The sequence below is a fragment of the Thalia democratica genome, chromosome 3 (genome assembly GCF_965202585.1).
Source record: "Thalia democratica chromosome 3, ktThaDemo2.hap1.1, whole genome shotgun sequence".
Lineage (NCBI taxonomy): Eukaryota > Metazoa > Chordata > Thaliacea > Salpida > Salpidae > Thalia > Thalia democratica.
In genome coordinates this window covers 79,014,083-79,028,781 of record NC_139167.1, presented here as the reverse complement: position 1 = coordinate 79,028,781, position 14,699 = coordinate 79,014,083, and the positions used below count along the sequence as shown (strand labels likewise).

The window sequence follows — 14,699 nt, the reverse complement described above, 5'->3', positions numbered from 1 at the left end:
TTTTCTTTGAATAAAAAAACTAAGACTATTTAAGTATTTTTTATTTAAATCAGAGGCTGATTTTTGTGAAAAGAAGATCTTACCTTGAAAATTTTACACTATTTATTGGTATCTCATAAAGCTGCATTTAAAAAAAATTGTATGCAAACAGTTTTATATGTGATTTAAATATACTTTATTTAAACAAGCAATACTTTGCAAGATTGTTGTTAAATGCTTAGTATTAATGATACTATTATTCTAATGGTTGGAAGTTTTGTAGTTACTAATTTAAAGTAATTAAAATTTTAATTTTAAATAATTTGTATAGTAATGTTTATAGAATATATACTTAAACTATTATGATTCTAAATAACAATTCTTTGAATATTCAACATGTAAAGTATTGGAATTTTGATTTGATACAAAAAATCTGTCATGAAGATTAAGTTTTTTGAAAGTAAATTTTTTATTTTGTTACAAAACACATTTAAACTAGCTTTACAATATCTTTTTAGTGTTTTTATACTAATTAAGACAATTTCTTATCTCTAATTTGATGTTATTCAAAAATGTACCCGAAAATTTTTATTTTAAAACCTAGAAGAAATTTTTAAAAACCTTGAATAGTTTACTGAAAAACTTTGGTAACCCTCTACTAATGACTAATCCTTAAAATATTAAAATAGCCCCTCAAATTAAAGATCTAAGATATTTTAATAGAGTTTCAGATACTCAAGTCACATAAGGGAATAGAGGTCTAACATTTTTTTAAATAAAAATAACATTGGATCTTTATTGTAAGCATTAAGTCCATACTATAAGCCATTTTTTGTAGAACAAAGAAAATCTCATTTTACTTTTGAGATATTGTAACTTTTATAAAAAAATTTGCAGGTTTTTTACTGTTAGTTTCTGTAAAATTAAAAAAATCACTAAAAATCTATCTTCTCCTTCATTTGTTTAATAAGAGACCTCAGACTTTCAGGAAACGTTTTTTATATAGTTTTTTAGCATTGCAATTTTAAAAATATTATAAACTAAAATTTTAAACAAAAAAAGCAAAAAAGTAGGTGGTTTTTAATCAATAAAAGTTTTATATTTCAAAATTAAAACAAATTCCTGCAGTCAATCTTTTTAAAATTTAATAATAGACTTTCTGTGTAAAATTGTAAAAGATTGCTCAGATAATAAAGGAGGAGATATATTATTAGTGAAATGTTTTTTTTTAGTTTTTTTAGTTTGCCCTTTCCATTGGAACCTATTGAGGTCACCAACTTTGATCGCTCATATCTCAAAAATTACTTCAAATTTTTTCAAGCGCTCAAAAATTTCTGATAGTTCAGATAAAACTTTATCAAATAAGATCAACTTGTTAAAACCAAGGTGAACCCAAAAATGTTGGCTATCTAAAGTAGATAACTTTATAACCATTAAGAAAAATCATTACTTTAAATTACTTGCAACTCATTATTTCAGCTTATCATTAGAGTTATAAATATTATTATTTATTAATTAATTTTTTTTTTAATTTTAATATATTCAAGTCTTTAAACGCTACTGTAGTGTCAATTCATTTTCATTGTTTCATTTCCATATCGAATTTTATTTACATCCACTGATTAAATGAAGTCCACAACATTTCAAGTTCCTACAGTTCAGAGTCGTGTAATTTATGTATTATAACAATATTTAAACAATTTCATTATTATGTAAATATTTTTACCTACAGAGCCTTTATATTAAGTTTAAAACATTTTTAAGGTTTGGTTCAAAGAGGTTTTTAAAATTACTAGAAAATTTTTTTAATCTCATTTCATAAGTAGATTTAATATTTCTTAGCTACATAAAATAATAATTTTTTCTTAAGGTACATTTTTAAAAATCCTAATTTATCAATTAAATATATGGTCTGTTAAAACTATCATCTAAAGTTGAATTTCTCTAATAATATATATATTTTTGTAAATACCTAGCATGATGTCACACCAATATCAAACTGAAACTTTATAGTTAGCTTTGTTATAGATAGTAGTTAATTATTAGCTTCGTTAACATATTAGATTAATTATAACTATAATTTTAGATTAAAAATCAATGTTTTTAAAAGTCTAAAAAGATATTTTTTTGTAAACAAGCTTAGCTATTTAAATACATAAACATATAAGATTTATTTGATATAAACCAACAAAACTTATATCCAATGGTTTTTGTTTAACAACACATCGCTTTAAGTTTTATGTATTAAGCTCATTCCTACCATAATTGAACATTAAGCGAAAAAACAGTTTTTTGTTTAGTGATACATATATATTATTATTAATTATATTGTATACTTCGTAATTGCTAAAGGCTATAAAGTGTGTTATGCATTTTTTGGCATTTTCATTAATTAAAACACTTCTGGAAAAAACTGACATAGAATATAAATATGAATGAATGTAAGGCTAACTATATAATTTCAGCTTTATATTGGTGCAACAACATGCTAGATAATTTTTTGATATTTTGAAATCTCTTATAATGTTTTACTCAAAACATTTAGTGAGTATGAAGTCTTATCTACAATAAAATATTTGACTTTGGAAAAGTTACTGCATATAGTTTCAGTAATTTTTTTTGTTGTTGTACTACTAAAGAACTTTGGAAATTCTCTTCTTAACTTATTAAATATTTCGATATTTATACATACAAATTAAAATAGCTTTGTTTTATGTGCAGTAACTTTGAATAATAAAAGTTTCTGGTTTTTAGTTACATAAGAGTTCAAGTTTAAAGTCAAATTCTTAAAATAGTTATTTAAGAGACAATGGCTCAATAAGTAAAAAATATTTAAATTAAATAAAAATCTGTATGTTGGTCTTATTAAAATAAATAAGCTGTTTAATCTTGTTTGTAAAGTTTGAAAAGTCTTTTGAGATATTAAATAGTTACTATAAATTTGTAAATTTTAAAACTTAAGTTAGCCGTATTTCAAAAAACATTTAAAGTTTTGCAAAAAAGGGTAAAATGACTTGTAGATATTAATAAGACTTAAATGTCTTGTTCATATTTTTCTTAAAAACATTATTTTTTTAATTGTTGCCCTTTAAACCTTTTTAGAAATTTTAATAATTGAAATTTGAATAGTCGTGCACCCCTTGTTTTTAATCAGAAAGGTCTCCTGAAAAGAAATGTGTAGAAATTAATTTTAGTTGAATATATTTATTGCCACAGAAATAAAATCGTTTGGTCCACAAGTAAAAAGCAAAATAACAGTTGTGATAAAGGCCAAATTAAGAATCAATTATATTATATAGCAACCAAGAAGGTAGCAACTGCCAGCTCTTCATCGATTCAAGGAATCAACTGACGATTCGAGCGACGAAAACGAACCAGTTAAGAAGCCATCCAACTAGTAGGTGCAGAAGTAAGTACTGGCAGCAATTTCATGACTGGCCGTCTTCGAGTGGTTAAGACTCTGATATTGGCGACGAAGGTTTGCTGTTTCTTTTTTTTATTGAATACTTTATAAGGTTATTATAAAGTAAACTAAATAGCAAGTGGTTTTTGTTATTTGTAAGTATCAATACATTTATTTGTTTGTAAAAATACAAGTTGGTATATTATATTAACAATTTGCACCAATTTTTTGTTTGTATAAAAGTAGATTATTATATAAGCATAGAAAAATTTGTTGCTTTAAAACTGGCAACTCATTAATTCAGCTTGTCGTAAAATTTATTTTATTTATCGAGTTCTTACTTACATTCACTAATGAAATGAAGTACATATCAGTTCAAATTCCTACAATTATGATTAATGTAGTCTTTTATTATGTTTCAATAAGTAGTATGAATTTAAATTAAATTTAAATCTACAAGCAGTTTTATCTTCTTTGTAAATTTACATGTCTAGAAATATATCAAAAAATTACTGTTGTTTAGAAACTACTTTGGTTTTCAATCTGTAAAAATCATATAATTAAGGTAATACTGTAGATAACAAAATTAACTAAGCTAATTATTTTTATCTTAAAACTATATTTATATGGAAAGGTTTAAAATAATAATATATGTTGGATATGTAAGTTAATGGACAAGTAACGTGGTAGTGGCATTAAAAAAATAATAGTAAAAAAATTTTATTTTTCATTTGTTTAAAGATTATTCAACTTTAAAATAATCATTGTTTTAATTGTATTGTTATGCGTTTGTTATTAAAGTTCATAACAAACATTTAGCAAACTATAACTAAAAAGGACTTTGAACAACAATTATTTTGTAACTAATTAATTTTTTGATATAACCTGGTGTTACAAATAGTTTTGATATAATAAAACAGTTCCATTTATAGCTAATACAAATTATATTAATGACCAGTATATTCTAAATATATAAACTAATATACTTATTATGTCATAATTGTGTTTCAAGAAGGCATAAAATGACATTTTACGCATTTCAAAATAGCAAATACATATTTTATGGCTACACTACAGGATGAAGTCTACGCCTATAGAAATTAATTGATCTAAATTAAAACCTTTGCAGCTAAAACACTTTTAAAAGTTCATACATTTTATTATAAATTCAAACACCAGGTGAAGGCAGCGAATGATGAAGTTTGGTCGCGGGTGACGGCGAAGGGCGAGGTGAAGCAGCCCGAAAAGAAGTTCTCTCGAGAAGGGAACAGACGCCTACCAGGTGGAAGCAGCGAGGAAGCTGAACGAAATCAAGATGAGCAGGGCAAGGAAAACACGATGAGGAGTAATATCGTAGATCAGCTAAACGAACTGAAGGATATTTGTCAGGTAAATAATTGTTTGCTCTAACTATTTAATAGTTTTCGTATCGTGGATCATCTGAACGAACTGAAGGGTATTCGTCAGGCTGGCAGTGTGAGCAATTTTTTTGCTAATCTTGCATCTTAAGTTCTTAAGCGGTCATCCCTATAAAGACCAAAGCCGATAAAATTTTTTTTAACTTGTTTCGTTTGATAAATAAAAGTATAATAAATTGTGGACTTTAGCACAACATTGTAGGAATTAAAGCTTGTATTAAGATTGCCAAAACAAAAACTAAAGTCCAAAAAAAGGTTTAAAAATGCCAAAATTAACGAAATCCAAACAAAAGCGATTAAAAAAGACGAAATTCAGGAAATAATGATGGTAAAAAAAGTCAGGAAATTAATATAAACACGCTTTTAATAAGAAAGTTAGTCATCACCACAGAATGCATTAATCTGATTTTATTTTTGATAAAGTTTTGCCTTTTCACTTTACACTTTTTAAGGTCTAATTGAATTTTCGCAATAAATTAAAGTCTTTTAAGTCTTTAGATACATATTTTTGAATCGGTTTTAGCTAAGAATTATCCGCTCGATCTAAGGCAACCTTGTTATATTGAAAAGGTTATCTGAATATGTTTTTTTTACAGGTCGTGTTACAATAGACTATAATTATTTTTCACAATAATGTTTAACAAACTTAACTTAGTTGTATATTTTCAGTAAGGTTTTTTTGCAAGTTTTAATGCTTCTATTAATTCGTTTTCGGCAATGCTTGGTAAATATTTTACCATTTCGAGCTTAAGAAGTCTATAGCACGGTTTAAATTTGTAATTTTTTTAGCCAGTTATTTAGATTCTTGTTAATTTGAAATTAATTATGTAGAATTTGATTTTATACTTAAGATAGATTTATCTACTTAATTTTTGTGGTATATTACAGACGGAAGTTTGGTTTAACAATCTTTTTTCTGTTTTGTTTGTAAAATTGTATTAGTGTAGGTATTCTAGCAATTGTTGTACTTATAATTTTAAAATTCTGCTTTTTAGTTTATGTATTTTTGTTAGGTTGTTTAATGTATAATTCTTAAAAGTTTTATATTCAATATTCTTTTATAAAAAATGCCACTTTAACTTAAGGTATACAATTTATGTTTAAAACTCGACTTGTTTTTAGTTATAATATTTATACCGAAAATATCTGGTGTATGGTGTAAGCTTTTAAAATTGCCAAGCCAATGATTTCTAATGTAATTTTTAAATATCTGGTAAATTCTACTTAAGACTTTTTTTTCTTTAAAACTCCAGAATGTGTAATGTAAAATTCTTGTGTCATTTTATAGTTATTTCCCGAAGAGTTTATATCACTTTCCATTTTATCAAATTTTCGGTTTAAATCCTAGAATATCTAGTTTAAGTTTCAAATAGTCCGTAAATTGTGTCTTGAGTTTTTTTCACTAATATTCACAAACCCTAAAACATCTATTGTAAGCACGAAATTTCTCGTAAATCGTATCTTTTTTCTTACTCTTTACAAATTAAGACTGATAGCACCAAAAAAAACAACTGTACTTCAAACAAAAACTTTTATAACAGCTTCTTTTTAAAACAATTCACAGCACAATCATTCATACTAAATGATTTTGAATGTAAAGCTGCTGAAGAAAGTGTGTTCTGATGTATTCACTCGCCTTTAAGATTTAATTAGACCATGAGTTTATACGAACTATGTTGTGCTTTCTTGTTGAATTTAAATTAATTATTTCGGGATTTCAGTACAATAAAACTTAATTTTTGAAAAAGAAAAGAGACAAGAAGCCCAAAGTAATAATTATAAATAATACTTTATTTTGAGACCGTGCATAAACAGTCATTTTACGCATTTCAAAATAGCAAATACACATTTTTGGCTACACTACAGGATGAAGTCTACGCCTATAGAAATTAATTGATCTAACTTAAAACCTTTGCAGCTATAATACTTTCAAAAATTCTTAAATTTTATTATAAATTCAAATACCAGGTGAAGGCAGCAAAGGATGAAGTTTAGACGCGGGTGACGGCGAAGGGCGAGGTGAAGCAACCCGAGAAGAAGTTCACTCGAGAAGGGAACAGACGCCAACCAGGTGGAAGCAGCGAGGAAGCTGAACGAAATCAAGATGAGCAGGGCAAGCAAAACACGATGAGGAGTGATATCGTGGATCAGCTGAACGATCTGAAGGATATTTGTCAGGTAAATAATTGTTTGCTTTAACAACTCAATTTGATAAATTTCATACTAAAAAAAATTATTAAACAAAAAACAATAAAAATGAATGAATAAAAAAAAATTAATTAAGAAGAAGAAAAAAGAAAGCTACCGATCGATGGTAAAGGTTAGGGGTAACAGTGATAGTAAAAATTAAAAGAAAAGTTAAGTTATAAAAAATAAACAAATGAAAAATTCAACTGAAAAAATGTCTATTTATGGAATTACGTCCCCTCGTGCAAAAGTGCTTTCGTGCAGTTTATTCCCTTCGTTTGTTTTAGCCTCATGAAAAGTTTGTCCGCTCGTGCGAATTTGACACCTACCCACTTTAAGGTCACTCAGGACAATTTTTTGACTCAAAAAGCAGCATCCCTGTTACTCAATTTTATTTTCCTTAACCAAATGTCGTATGCATTTTCGCTGTTACAACTGTTTAAGTATCTAAATTATTGTATCGAATTTCAACATTATTAAAACATTTACAAAATGTGTTTCACTGATACAGTTCAACCTGTATAAAAAAGAATTTTCGTTTTTATTATATATTCTCAACTAGTGTTTGTTTACATATAGCAGGATGGCCACTTAACCTTGAATCCTTTAAAAACCTTGAATTTGAGAAATCTTCAGAAATATGTGGAATTTTGAACGAAAATTACTAAAAGTCCTGGAATTTAAAAAAAAAATAATTTTAAGTAGTAAAGTTTAAATTTGGCACGAAAAATATACCATATATATGTAGACTTTTTTCATCATAAAACTTTTTTAAATTAAAAAACAAAATAACGTAGATTTACTATATCTTTACAATGTTGTTATACTACTTAACACAGTTTCTAGCCTTAAACTAAGATTCAACCAAAAAAGTTAATTCATTTTAATAAACAAGCTATACTCTTTTTTTTTTATTATGGTTGTAGATTTTTATATCAATGCTTGTAAAATTACCATTTCGCTTTTAAGAATATGTTTTCAACTTATAGTAGTTAAATGTTTAAAATCTTTGCGGGCCGCAGTTTTAGTTTTAGTGGTACTTTAATATTGTATTGGCTTTAGCTTTAGTCAGACACAAAAAAGTTTTGTATCATTAATTTTGTCCTTATAAATGACTTTTACCTACACACGGAATGCCTGTTAAAACTCTACATATTTTTTGGACTAAATTTAAGATTGCCATTTAAGGAAAAACCACTACTCTAATCAATCTTATCCAAGTTTTTAAGTCTAAACCTTAAATTTAATAAACTTATGGAAATCTTTTAAACATGGTTTAACCATAATACACTGAATATCCTACAAAATATCAACGTAAAGTATAGTTTAGTTTAGTTGGCTACATTTGCTTGCGGCCGCAATTTGCCGACCCTTGGTCTTAGAAATGCCTGGAATTTTTTTTTTTAATTTTAGAAAAAATTATTAATATAAATTTTAAAATTACTATATTACAAAACTTATTTTATCCATATCTCAACAAATACTTAATAAAAAAAAAGTTTTTTTGGTATTAAAAAGCTCACATACGCATTTTTAATGTAAAGATACTTTTTGAGTTGTGGCCCTTTAAGTTTAAAAAAAAATTCCGTGATTCGATTAAATTGTCAAAGATTATGTTTTGTTTAGATATTTAAAAAATCAATGGTTATAAAAATTAATAGGTTTTTATATTTATTTAATATAAATGCTGCTAAAACCCTGTAGTAAAGGATTTTGAAAATGAAACGCTTTATTTTTTTAGAGTCCATAATAAATTTCTGAAATAAAAGATGCAACGTGCAAATCCGACACGTACATTATAATGGTTTTTAAATAATAAAACTGCTTGCCCAATATTCAATGCAATTTTTTGGACATTTAATGTTTTTAAGATGTTTTTAAAAGGCGTTAATATTAAGGATATCGAAGAAAGTATATACTTTATAATCGTATGCTGTTTGTATAGTTTAAGCTGAACAATTTAACTTTTTAAAGAGCACATAGAATATTTTTACAAAAATTTAAACTTTAACGTACTGTTTAGTGCAAGTTAAAATAAAAAGATATAAAACATTTTTTGACGAAAATAAGTACTTGAAAAAAGTTATGAATTGTTTTTCCTATTCTGTGTTATAACTAAAACAATTTAACAGCACGCTTTTAGATGTACACAAAGCATAGAACTATTTGAAAACTTATTACTTATTACTAAAACTTGTTTTTAAATTTGATATAATAATATACTAATTTATTGTTTAACTTATTGCGTTACGCCGTTTCTCTGCAGAGCAATTCATCAGACGCAAACAAAAGCTTAAAAACAAAAAATGCATAGCCATGAATTATTATAACGCAATTATAAATAATACACCCGTACAAATAATTTTAAGTTTTAAATATGACTGCCCATTAACATGCAGTTAACAAAAATTAAAATAAAACGAAATATAGGTAAGTTTAGTTGTTGTCTTCTGTTAACTATACATCATCTAAGTACATTATAAAAAAAATTGGTTTTGTACAAGATTAAAACAATATTTTTTACATAGTAAGCTTTGAAAATTGTAAACATTAGGATTTATAGGGGATTTTAAAAACCAAAAATAGTCTTTTACGAAAAGGTTGTATATCTAAAAACGAACATATATACCCAATTGAAACATAAATATAACGAAGCAACTAATTAAATAGAATAAAATGCACTTAGTTAATGCGATTAAGAATCAACTAAAAATATTCCCTTGGGTAATGAGGGCACTGTGTAACCAGTTCATTATTATTATTTAGCACTTGCTATGTATAGTCTTTGTAGGTTACATAATGAGCACTGAAGTTTGGTTTGAATATACTGTTGATTTGTCTAAGTCATTTCCAGTTAATTGTGTATTTTTCGTCTTTTTCATACAATTTTCATATGTAGTTGGCGAGTTTGGCAGTTGAAGGGCTTTTTCTTGCTTGGTTTAGGAAATGATGCTCTATGTTCGACTTTCGTAGAATCTGTTCTTGAAAAGTCTTCGAGTGGATCCAATAAATGACATATTTTAATTTTTCTCAGATGAGGCAATTGCTTTGTAGATTAAATTATGGATTTACATTTGTTCATAACTAGAAGATGTTTTTTGTTTTTGCAGTTACATAGTTCTATTAAAAAACAATTAATTAATTACTAAATTAAATTACAACTAGTATGACAGATTGATTGTGTGTAACTATAGTTCTATTTTTTATCTAAAACTGTAATAATAAAGTTCATGCTTCTCACAGAATATATTTAAAAAAAAGTATTACGATGTTTATTTAAAGCCTACAAATTATACAGTAATCTAAATAAAGTTACGAGTAGAAGCTAAAGTAGGTGTATACATGTATTCATTAAAATAAAAGTAATTTCTATAGATTTTTAGAGGTTAATAGTTAATAATAGCTAAAATACTTAATGTTAAATCCGACTGTTATAAAACTTTATATTAATTGCAATTATTAAGTCTAATTTAATCTAGACCTACTTTAGCTTCTATTCTTTCATTTCTTTCATTACAGTATTTAATTTTTACATAATCCAGTTGAAGTGTGTTAATCCGTTAACACACAGAAACATATTTTGGTACAATAAAGTTAGATTACTGTAAGATTTTTTTTATTTTATATTCCAATGAAGTTGTTTTACCAGGATCTGTTGTTGACATACACTTAAATTTATTTTTTGAGTAGTTATCTAAAGTTTATTCATTAATATAAAATCCCAATTTTAAATGCAATTGATTGTTTTAATGCATTTAATTATTCTTGATTCTACATGTATTCGCTGATTTAAGTTTCGACTTTTTGATAGTATTATTACTACGCTTTAAAATAAAATTACTTAAATTACACTACAAGTTGACTAATTAGTTAAAAAATGGATATTTTATAGTAATAAAAGTAAACTATTAATGTAATTACTTATAATTATGATAGAATTACTTTTAATTCATTACAAGGTTAGTTGTTTCGAGCCTTAGTTTAGAAATTAAGTCATTCATGTCGTATATTAATAAAAAGAGTTTATTAATGCAACTAATTATAAAAACATGTATTTATATAAGTTATACTGCAAATTATATAAGTTGTAGTTGAAAGGTTTATTCACGTCAATAGTTGTTAGTTTTTAAAAGTTATGTTATAAAATGTTTTTCAGTACTAAGCTAATTTAGTTGTAGTATCGATTAGGTTGTAAATATTGGGTAAAATTTAGTTTATAAATTATTCAAAAATCTCATTTTTGTCCTGAATGAAGTTTAATCGAAATTAAAAAATTCTAAAAATAAAACAAATACGTTGTTCTACATTACTATCCGTTTGTAATAGTTAGAAAAAAGGAAATAAAGTATGTATAAAAAGTTTTATATGTTTTACACTTTTGTAGAACTTAATTAATTCTAAAAAGTAAAATGTTAATCTAGAAAAGTAACGTATAACAAGTAAAACTTTCTAACTAACTTTTCTTTAAACTTTCTAAAGTAACACAGTAATAATTTTCTAAACAACAACATACTAATGTTGCAAAAGCAAACAATTAGTTGAAGTGTTTTATAGTAGAAAAATGTAAATATTTATACTGCCTATAACATAATTAAATTGCGTAAAATGACTGATCGCTATTTTCAACAATATTAAAACTTGAAACTAATCAGAAAATAACTTATTTTATGTAAAAGAAACGTTTTGTCTATGTTACTAATAAAACTGCATTGTATCTGGTTCATATTTATTTTATTTTTTACTTGGTATTTAGTTTCGTTTTATTTTTTGAAACTATATTTCTTGCCTAAGCTTCTAGATTTTCTATTATAATTATCCGTTATAAATAATTTCAGTACTTGGTAACAAAATCTCACATATTTGTGAAATAAAATTAGCTCTGGGTCTTTTTTACAATAAATATTATAATTTTATTCTTTAACTTCAAAAATAGTTTATATAGAAAAAAGAAATACCTTAACATATTAAAATTAGTGAAAAGTATTATCTTTATAATTCAAAACCGAAAATGATAACAGAAGGTTTAGAAGTCTGTAATATTTTTATATTACATGTTTCAAAAACAATATACCTTTCTACTATCATAGTTTTGAATATATCTTAACTTGTTATAATATAAAAAAATAAAAATATTAAATAGAAATTAAATTAACTAAAGGTTTATTTTTACAATAAATATTATATTTTTATTTTTTAACTTCAAAAATAGTTTATATAGAAAAGAGAAATACCTAAACATATTAAAATTAGTTGAAAAGTATTATCTTTATAGTTCAAAACCGAAAATGATAACAGAAGGTTTTGAAGTCTGTAATATTTTTATATTACATGTTTCAAAAAACAATAACCCTTTCTACTATCATTGTTTTGAATATATCTTAACTTATTATAAGTATCAAGAGTTAAATATATTTTTCTGTTAAGGCTATTGATAGATTAAATTTAGAAACCCCAACAAACCTTATTAAAAATTTGTAAGAAAGACGATGCTAACTATTCGGCAGCACCGTTCAAAACTTAAGACATCATTATAATCGAAAAAAAGTCATTACTGTGGTATACTTTAAAAAAAATTTTGGATAAAAAAAAGGCATCCGACTTTCGTCGAACGCCTATGAAAAAATATAACAAAAAATTTTGGGTAAAAAAAAAAGGCATCCGACTTTCGTCGAACGACTTTGAAAAATATTGAAAAAAATTTTGGGTAAAAAAAAGGCATCCGACTTTCGTCGAACGCCTTTGAAAAAATATTGAAAAAAACTTTGGGTAAAAAAAAGGCATCCGACTTTCGTCGAACGCCTTTGAAAAAAACATAGAAAGAAAAGTTGAAAAAAATTTGAGCAAAAAAGGCCTCCGAATTCGCCCGCGGGCGAATTCGGAGGCCTTTTTTGCTCAAATTTTTTTCAACTTTTCTTTCTACATTCTACTGACCCTTCCTACAACCCAACATTTCATTTTCAACAACTTTTTCTAAAAAACACTCCCCCCTCTATTACAATTGCTTTCTCGGAGCTCCTGCTTCCCTTGCAAAACATTTCGCTTCTACTGACCTCTGACTTTCAAAGCTTAATTGAGATTAAGCCGATTTTTTACTTGTTACATTTTGAGTGATTCGCCTTAGCATTTTCTAGTATCTCGCCTACTCTGCTTCAGTCGCCCCGGCCGAACCTTCACCTCTAGAAATGCTTTAATCAATCATACTGCACTCAAACAGACTTTTTTCTGGGCTGAATCATGTCAGAGCTCGTTTATAAACTGCCTTCCGAGAGACCGGCTTTTATGCTCAATGGCTTGCTTAGGACGGTACCTGCCTTGCTCTCGCTTCACCTTCCCTCGCTACTTACTAAATGAGGTCTGCTATACGACCTTTAACGCTTAGCTGCGCTCTTTCGATGCCAGCTTGAGTCGACGGCCACGTCGAATCAAGCTATAACCTATATGCCTGCAAAAACACTGCCAGTTAACCCGCCTTGACGACGTCTACCCGCCTCGACGTCTAGGCTTTTCTTCAATAACCTTTGCATTATAAAATCCCTAAGCTGACTAGGTCGTCAGCTTGTCGTTTTTCAGAGTGAAAGCACTCTCTTAATAGTGTAATACTATGCATACGCGTATGATGCTCAAATGTTGGTGTTTAAAAACTTGTATAAGGCTACCTCAAGAGAGTCAAAAATGTTTCTACCTTCTTTCATAACATTTACTTGTTTAAACCATTACTTAACTTCTATCTTATACTCTTTATTTGTTTACCAACTACACTACGCACATCGATAAGGACACTAAGAGGTACGCATTTGCGTTAAGTACGCACTTAGATTAAAAATATTATTTTAATACTGAATGTAAACGTTTTAAATAACTATACTTTTTTTTGATGATATTAAAATCTGATTTCTATCAAAGAGTGCTGAAACTTGTTTATTTATTGATGGATATGATATCTAAAGAAGGCGACCACTGGTTTTATTATTCAAACAATTATGATTTTAGACAAGTAAGCCAGTGAAAAAACAACAAAATAAATACAAATATTTTAGTTATGAGTCTTTGAAAGAAACACATATAAAATAAATAGATAGAAATTTTCTGAATTAGTTTTTTTTTTTTAAAGCAAGTACATATCATGCTAATATCAACAAGTTTATCAATATGCTGAAAAGAAATAGACAACAATGTTATGAAAATAAAGATGTAAAAAGCTTGAGTGAATCTTATATACAAAGTAAGACTATTTAAGATTTTATCCTATTTATTTTGTTTTACTTTCTAATTTTTAAGAAGTAAAGAATTAATCACCTTTTTGTTATTTACTAAGTAATCTCATATTAAATGATAAGTTTAAATATTGCATCTCTAGATTTTGTAGCAATACTTAATTTTAGAATGTAAAAAGTAAATTTTGAATACCTTTGAAAATATGTTTGAAAAACATAACTCTAATGTTCAAACTAGTCATATTAGTGAAAGTTTACTAAGCTCAGTATTTTATTTATTTAATTTAAATAACCCTAAATGTAGTATTTAAACGATAAACTGAACAAAAACTAAAGTCTTTCAACTTTTACGTAAAAAATGTTATATAAGTTATCATTTTTCAAACGTGTTCGTTTAAAGCTTTAAACTAGTACTGCATAATATATATGACAGGCCCGCAAATGTTAACAAAGTTGCAGATAACACAGCCCGCAATAAGTAAATCTGCAGCCAGAGAA

The 14,699-nt window shown here is 26.4% G+C and overlaps 1 protein-coding gene across 1 annotated transcript in view; it reads right to left on the bottom strand.

Moving 5' to 3' along the window:
• The window catches only part of LOC145832581 (polyubiquitin-B-like), a 388,933-nt gene that overhangs the window by 299,557 nt on the left and 74,677 nt on the right, over positions 1-14,699 (bottom strand). The window lies entirely within an intron of this gene.